Here is a 9,715-nt window from a genome sequence, read left to right as displayed (position 1 = left end):
ATCTTTTTATTTGACAAAATATAAAAAATAGGGACGGAGATGATATTATCTCTCAACTTAATTATGGAAATCAGAATTTAGTTTTGTTTAGCGGGCAATCTTGGAGAGATGATGGTATGGCAGCTCAGATGATGACATAGAAAATTCAATCGTATGATCTGGATCTTTGGGCCCAAGAAGTGGCTAGATGTTAGTATGTTACTGGTTTCTATTACTCGAGTTCTTTCTTTCCTTTTTATGTTTTTCATTTTTTAAAGTTCAGTTGATTAATTGTAATTCAACTCGCTAAACTCATAACACGAGCTTAAAGTTGAAAGTCTCAAACGAGGTAAAGTATACAATGAATGTAGAATGTATAACACGTATACACAAACCATATATATAAATGGAGTCTAAAATATATTTTAAGTATTTCACTCGTATTTGGAATTAATTAGTTGATCCATTCCTTCACATAGATAAATGGAAAAATGAAAATGTCATAATATATCGCGTGGATCATCATTCTTGAATAATGACATGTACAAAGATATTCCTATTGAGATTACTCGGTATGCACCGCATGCATACTTAGTTTTGCCGTTTCAGTGCATAAATATTAATCATTTGAGAATTTATTCAACCATTATTCTCAATATCGCCTCACTTTTATATGTGTTTACCCACTTTTTTTCTGGAATAGAAATAAATATACATGAAACCCTAATGCAAAATGAGAGAAACAACTGCTTTTGAACCCACTGGCTAGAGTCATGTAAGGGCCATAATTAATAAGCTATTAGTGGGCTAGAATCATCTCGTGATGACATTAAATTATACATAAGAGCGCTTTTAATCAACTAAATGAAAACAAAATATAGCTGACAAAACAGACAATAACATGTTCATCACATCATTTTTGTTGTATATATACATATTGTATGAACAGTCAATAAGCTACGACGAAGATTCAATATTAAATGGATAATGAGATCAGAAAAAGCTCATGTGAGCTGTTAGTGCCGATTGAAAATGAAGTAGGTAATGCGAGGAGGAGCTAGTGGACTTGGCATTTGTGATTGAAAATATATAAGCACAAGTAACTGTCGATCGAACCGACCTTAGCGTTGCAATTAATAAATAAATAAATAAATAATATTGATTAGCATTCGTTTTTTATCTTGTCCACGAATATAATTGTTTTTAATCTTATCTAGACTAGATTGTGGAGGTTTCATATGAACCATTCAATTGTTTTTAATCTTACATCAGCTGTAAGTTACAGCTATAAATTTTTGAGTCCTTACAAAAGTTAATAATTATGAAAAAATCAATAAGTTTTAAAGTTTTATTTTAAACCCCAAACTACACTACAATAGTACTTCAATTTGTTTAAGTTTTTTATTTATATTTATAGCAAATTCAGTACCAAGTTTTTATTTTATCTAATTGAATCTCTAACTTGTTTAATCTTATATTTATTATTATTTTTTTATTATATTAACAATTTCTTACTTTAATATATCATTATCTTCAATGTGAAGTTTTTTATTAATTGTTTAACCTTATTAAATTTTTTACTCATTTGATCTCCTAACTTTTTAATTTGTTTGATGTTTTCTTCATTAAAATTATTAATTTCTAATATTTTGTTTACTTTTTCTATATCATTTATAAATAAATTTGGGTTTCCTAATTTATTTAATAAATATAGTGAAATTTAATTTAATTGATTATTTTCCTGCATGTACAAATCATTGATCAGATTAGAGGATTAAAATCTTTCGTAAGAAAATCCTCTTTGTATATAGCTACAATGTGGTATCGTTTGTTTTTTTCTAAATCATTTATAAATAAATTTGAGTTTCCTAGTTTATTTAATAAATATAGTAAAAATCAATTTAATTGATTATTTTAAAATCAATTTAATTGATTATTTTCCCACATATTTGAATCATTGATCGGATCAAAGAATTAAAATCTTTCATAAGAAAATCCTCTTTGTATATAGTTAGAATGTGGTAACTCAATAATTTATATATTTTGTAAAATTATTAGAGATTCTAATGATTTATTCATTGTAATATCTTTCTAGTAATTTATTAGAGTCATAACATGTTTATGACATATAATATCTCTTATAATCCAAGATGCTAAATATAAATTTTATATACATACATACATATAATCTACTTTATTCTTAGGAGAGATAAGAAATTATAAATACATATACAAATATATATTCAAAATTTGTAAATATTTATGAATATGATAATTATTTAGATCTTTATAAAAATATAGTAAAAGCTTTAAATTTTTTTAAGAATAAATGTAGAAGAGATGGTTAACAAAGTCATTTAGTTATACAAAATTAATGAGGACTTACTTGAAAAAATAAACAAATATGTGATTCAAAATAAAAATTTTTGTAAAAAACTATTACACACATACCTCGTTTTAGGTTAAAGTTATTTTCATTCGTTGGATTGAAAAATATTAAAATCCAACCACCCAAATGTACTGACTGTTTGTTACAGCAAATGTAACATAAGCTTTGCCATAAGAATAAATTATAACAAAGCAAAGGTGGTTGTTTCTTGCTTTATTGTTTGTACTTTGGATAAAGAAGGTGGCTGGCTGGGATTTACACAACTTTTCGTGTCATAGTGGATCAGATCAAGGTTTCAAATCTGAATCTGAATCCAATTTATTTAGGTAACTAAAATTGGTAAGTATCGTTATAACAATAATAATAATTATTATTATTCGTTAAGTTTCTGAAAAGTGACAGCATGCACCATACATATATAAAATGCATTTATCAGAACCAATAGAGATAACATGGGGCTACTATTTTAAGTGCTAGAAATGGAAAGAATTTCGATTTTAGGAAAGTAGAAGATTTCATTCCTTGCTAAAGTTTGCACTTCTGAAAATAAAATTTTGAATTATCATAGTGGATCTGAGAAAGATGATTGATTAAGGTGCAAATGGCCAGAAAATGCAAATAATGATAATAATTTCCGTTTCTGACCCACCCACTTCAAAGTTAACATTCCCTGAAAATTAACGGCAGGCTGTAGTGTATTAAGTCTTCTTTCTTGTCTCTAAATAGAATAGAAATACAGTTGTGCAAGTAGCTAATAGTCTTCTTTGATCAGTTAAGGAAACGGAAATTATTAGCTAAGAACCAGAAGAGGAGTCCAAGCCAAGATGACTAAACACACAGTAGAGAGGGAATCTAATTGACCGTAATTTTTCGATTTTTGAAAATCTATAAAAAAAAATTATTATTATTATATTTAAGAAAATTGGTAAATTCAAATAGTAAATCTAAATATCCTTTCCTGTAATTTCATTCAAGGACTAAATAATAATTAAAAAAAAAAGACTATCGGGGGCTGGTGAAATAAATTAAGGGAGTCAAATATCGCTACTTCTACTCGTATGAAAATGTAAACAATCTAATCATAATCCATGTTTATCATTAGACAGAGTAGGTTGTTGAGATTGTTTTGAACTTTTCATTTCCAACCCAAAGCCCCAGATGTTTTGCGGTAGAATGGAGCTTCTTATACCCCTTAAAAATCTTTATAACACCTCTTTTTTAATATTATTTTCTAGAATACCATCAATTTGATTGATAAAATAGAAATTTATATATTAAAATTAACTATCTACCAATAAAATTTTACTAAAAAAATATTTCTTTTTAAATTGCTTACAAATCCTAAATATAATTATCTTAAATTTTTTTCCTTCTCATTATATAATTTATATCTTCATCAATCTAAACTCTCATAATTTTTTTTTTAAAAAATTAATTAAAATATAAATATAAATATAAATTATAAAATGAGATGGGTGTAAAAATTTTATTAAGAAAAAAATTTATCTAAATGTTTAGATAAACTTCAATTTAAAATAATAAATGAATTAATTTGTGTTAGGCTATTTAAGTAATTTCGATTAAAAAGCAGTTGTAATAGGAATTTTAAAGGGTGTCAAAGGGCTTACTCTTTCATGTGTTGGTTGAAGGTCTAAGCCCAAATAACATGAGTTGTTAGCTTGAAGCCCATGTTGACTTCCGAAGTTTTTATTTATTTGTACAAAGCTTTTTTTTTTTTAAATATTATTCTCACAATTAGAGAACGCTCAAACCTTCCCACCTTGTAGATAAGAGGAGGAAATTCAAAGCCAAATTAACTAGATAATCATTTTTAAAAAATACACATTAAGAAATTGAGATTTAAAAGTTTTAACAATTCTATGTCTCCATTTAGCCAAGACTATTTTACACTATATATAACACACATCACACATAGAAGTTGCACCCAACAACTCAAAATAATTTCACAACCACATAATTATACCATGAAACTCAAATTAAGGTAAAAAGATAAAATTACCCCAAAAATTAAGGTAAACTTTCAATACATGAATTTTTCTGATTTTATTATTAATGCATATAATTTTTAAAGAAACTATTAATTATTAGTAGTAAATATTATTAATAATTATATAAAAAAATTATATGCATTATACCATAAAAAAATATTAGCAGTACATATTATTAACAGTTATACATATTACACCATAAAAAATTCGAGTTGGAACTTGGAGGAGCATATCATCAAAAATTCAAGTTAAAGCTTGAAGGAGTAGATTTGCTCATGAAACAATAAATTCGGAGTGGCTCTAACTACATGCTGCAGGCTGTATCGATGACTGCAGGGCATGGGTTGCTTCTGTATTTATCGTGCTGTCTCGGATCTAAGTGTTGTCGCTGTGGTGGTGTGCTACTAGCTACCACATTGTTTTTGTGTTATGTATGTGTGTGAAGAGAAGAAGAGGATGAGACAGTGAGATACTGAGATGAGATACGATGTGTGTGTTGTGCATGTTTTTTGTTTCTTGTTTCAATTAGGCTTACATTTTGTTCTTATTTGAGTTGTTTCAACTTTGATGTAGTGAGTTCAAGTTCCAGTGAAACAATGTTATTTCACAAAGATGAAAACGATGTCGTCGTCCTATAAATAGGACACCAATGTCATTTTTTGTTAGAGTTTCCTTTGTGTTAAAAGACTAAATTACCTTTATAACATTATCATTTACAAACATTAACTAGTGGATTAGTGGTCACTAGATAACTTTTGTTAATTTATGATAGACGACTGATACACCTTCAAAATGTTGTAATATATTTAATAACAGAGTAGATTAAACATATAAGAATGGTAATTTCCTAAAACATTTTGAGAGGGCAAGGGAGACTATAGCCTAGCCTAGCCCTCACTTAGCTTCGCCACTAAACGACCACTTCACAACAAAATTTACAATAAATATATAAAATTTGGTTGGACTAAAAAAAGTATTGGACTCATCCCTGACTGAATTATCGCCAATCCATCGAAAGTGGCCGTCTAACCGGGCCATCGTCGTAACGCTTGCAACTCACCTTCATCCTCTTTACGTTGGTAAGTCAGCACCATTAAAGGACCATTTGGAATTGCTTTTGGAAGACTTGAAAGTGATTTTGAAAATCTAAAAGTTAATTTTAGTGTTTGGTAAAAAAAATCAAAATACTTTTGTCAAAATTAGTCCCTCATATTGTTGATTTTGAAAAGTAGGAAATGAGTAGCTCTGAAAACTAATTTTACCCTTAATACAATTCTATAAATATCCTTAAATTATTACTTAAAACCAAAATTATCCTTATTCAAATTAGAAACAAAATTAATATTTTAATAATTTTTATTATAATTCATCAATATAAATTAATTAATATCAATTTCTTGGTCGAATTATTATTAAATTTGTTTCACTATATTATAAATTTAATTATCAATTATTATAAGATAAAAAAAAATTAAATTAAATTTTTAGGCAAATTTATTATAATATACCATTAAACATGTTATGTGTACATGTTTTTATATGTATAAATAAATTTTATCATACATTATGTACATTTTAATCATTTGTTTGCTCTCAGTAGTTTAACAATAAAATTTACCAAACGTCATAATTGTTTTCAACATTACTTTTGAAAATAAAATTTATCAATCACTTAGGTAGCGTTTACTTTTTGAATTGGATTGGGAATCCTGAGGAGTGGGAATCCTAGGATTGGGAGTGTGGAGTGGGAGTGGGAGTAGGTTGTTTACTTACACTGGAATGGAAGTATGGATTAGAGATCAGAATCCAATTTATGTGTTTACTTTGTCTTGGATTGGGAGTAAATAATTTCAAATTACAATTTTATCCTTATTTAAAGAATTATAGTTTTTAATTACAAAACTAATAAAAAATATATGTAATGAATAATATTTATTTTATTATATTTGTAAATTTATTATAATTATTAATATTCTTAATTATGAACAATAAATTATTAATTTGAATACAAAATGAAACCTTATTTTATTTTATTTAATATAATTATATTAAATTTATTATTATATAAAATAATAATATAATATTATTTAGTACAAAATTAATATTTTCTTAGAATAAACTATTTATTATTATTAATATTAAATAAATATAATACTATTATTTTTAAAATAAATATAATAATATTACATTTATTAATTCTATATTAATATAATAATATTATTTTAAAATAATTTTAACTTAGAATCAATGCAAATTATTATTTAGTTAAATATAATATTATTATTCAAATAAATATAATAATATTATTCAAATAAATATAATAATATTTATTTTATTTTATTAATTATAAAATATTAAATTAAATTAAATTAAAAAAAATAAAAGGGTAAAAAAGGAAGAGGTGGGAGTGGATTCCCACTCCCACCTCCCCCAATGGGAGTCCCACTCCCACTCCCCACTCCAAAAATGGGTGGGGCCCACGGAGTGGGATTCCCACTCCCTTCCCATTTAAAGGAAGTAAACGCTAGAGTGGGAGGAATCCACACTCCTCACTCCCACTCCAGCAAGTAAACACAACATTAATTGATTCTTTTTACAACTGATTATTTATACAACATAGTTAACAATAATTATTTTAAAAAATACAATATTCCCAAACTGGTCCTAAGTTTTACAAGTAAAAAAAAAAGAAGAAATATAATTAATTTGTTTATTTTTAATGAAATGAGAGTTGTTAGGCGGATTTTGTATTCCATTGAATATGTTGTTGATTTTGCATATCTTTCGATTTTTTCATTTATTTTAGTTGACACATTGGTCATGGCTAATTGATTCTTTATTTTATTTTTGGCTTATGTTCGTGTTAATTGATATGATTACAATGGGCCATTCAAACAATGAGAAAAATAATGATGGAGACACCAGAGTGGAAATGGAGCTGAGGAAGGATTTCAACAGGATGAATACCTTTTGTGAAGTGAAGAAAGTAAATAAGTTAGAGACAAGAACACGATGCAGAACTCATAATTCGATTTATTATTAACGGATGAATTATTGGGCTTCGATAAAGGAAAATTGACTTCCACATCATTTTAAGTATGAAATTTGATAGATATTTAAATTCTAACTTGATGAGGGGCCATTACTGTCCATAATTATTTGTTCATCGTTCTAATATATTGTCATACTTCTAAAATTCTTTGTTATATCCTTTAAATTCATCCTTAAAATGATCAATTCCAATTTCAATGTCACGTTTTTCCTTTTTTTTGGGGGGGGGGGGGGGGGAGAAAAGCTACAAAGGAAATAGTATTTGGCTAAAATTTCTAATCAGTAATGAAAAAGGTATTAATATCGTAGCATACAACAATTTTAAGGTGATATTTTTCATCAGGGGTAGAATTATTAAACAATTTTAGACAGACAATAGAGTTAATCATGATTGTTTTTGACCCACTATTCCTTTAGACGAGATTTTCAAAGTAATTATTGTACTTGATTCTTTTGATAGCATGGATGTGGATCCCGTTTGAATCCATTAAAATTTAACGGTTTTGATATCATTGCAAGGGAATTATAGATTCTCTCAAGGCTTGAATCACGTGAACTTGAAATAAGATTAGACCCAACTTAACTCACTTGGTCCATCTAAATTAGTCCAGCCCAATCATATTAACACCACAATGATCACACACGTCACATCTGTTAAAAAGAAATAGAGAAAAATCAATGTACATGTTTCTTGATATTAATTTCTAGCTTAGAGCCAAGCTTGAGAAAAATAATACGTCCGGTTCTATTTGATTTATAGTGAATTTTTACAAATGAATAAGTTAATTGAACGAATTGTTAGTTCATTTCATACAATCAATCTCCAAAAGCTGTGGTTTTAAGTTTCCTTAATAAGAAAATATTTGGATGCAGATTTTCTTGCTAGCAATGGCAAAAGAAGCTTGTTAACGAGGGCCCAGTTTCTCTCCATTCCACAGATTCCACGACAAAAGCAGAAAACTCGAGTCAAGCAATTCTCTTTTAAATATCATATGGTTTCAATTAACTAACAACTCATCATTATTATTACAGCAATGATTCGGTTGAAAGCCAATTAGTCCAGAATTGTTCTGACTAAAGGCCCCTTTCCATGCTTTTTTTTTTTCTTTTTTTGTGGGTTAATTAGATTGTCTTCTTCACATCATCATACGGGATATTCCAAAAAATCTCTTTCCAGTTTCTTGCCATGGACCCCAACTAAGGGTGTTCATATATAAAAGACGCCATATCAAAATATTTCACACATTTAAGTCAAAGTTCAAAAGCAGGAGACAGCAACAGGCTTAATTGAGTTCATTACCCTTTTGCCGCACATACACCTACTTATACACCAAACTTATTGCTTTCATCATTATTGCATATGCTCATACATATGTATGTATCAAGCTTCAATGGCGTTGCCGATTGCTTTTCATGCGAAAAGAAGATCATTATTATGAACCTATCTTAGCTTATTCAAAGTTAAGAAAATAATAAAAAAAAACATTAATTTGTGTCGCATCAGTCAAAGGAAACCAAATACCAAACCCTCTTGTTGCGTACGTGTTTAGTCAAATATGTTTTCTGTAGCAAAATTGGACTGTTACTTTGATGTTGGGATATAGGGTAGCTAGAGAATCCTAAGAGGATCGACTCGAACATGGCAATGATGTTACTGCATTTCACCTTTTAGAATAAAACAGGCATAACCAATTCTTGTTCTTGTATGTGAAGAAGCAGAGTAGTATCTATAGATTATTATGAGCTAATTAAAGATGTTTAATTTTTTTTCAGCTTCCAGATCTTTCCAGTTTGTTGTGTTTTGAACGTTCTGTTTATGCATGTCAAGTACGTTAACGAATATCGGTATTGGCTGACAAGATGTGTCTTGATAACGGGTCAAGAGCTACACCGCTTTCGGATTTTTCTATAATTGTAATTGACAAAATTTTCTCATGGCATGGAATGCATTAAGTGAGTTCTTACCTAACAAATTTAATTATCAACTCAAACCTCTCATAAGTTCAATATATACTCGCTTAATATTAATTTCTTTGTCATCATGACCAAAGTTTAATTTCAACACATTTGTTATGGAATGAAATCACCTAGTATTGAGAATAATGGTGCGTTCACTTCATAAAATGGGAATGAGTTGGAATGAGAATGAGATTTCAATGTTTACTTGGCAAAAATAAATGGGAATGAGAATCAATTCACCAACATACCCATAGTATTAAATAATGCAATTTTCATTTACTATATACATGTATAAATATTATTATAAAAATGATATTAATTAAAAAAA

Source organism: Citrus clementina, unplaced genomic scaffold (assembly GCF_000493195.1).
Source record: "Citrus clementina cultivar Clemenules unplaced genomic scaffold, Citrus_clementina_v1.0 scaffold_8, whole genome shotgun sequence".
Lineage (NCBI taxonomy): Eukaryota > Viridiplantae > Streptophyta > Magnoliopsida > Sapindales > Rutaceae > Citrus > Citrus x clementina.
The sequence above is the reverse complement of the archived record's forward strand: the minus strand, read 5'-3'. Positions refer to the sequence as shown.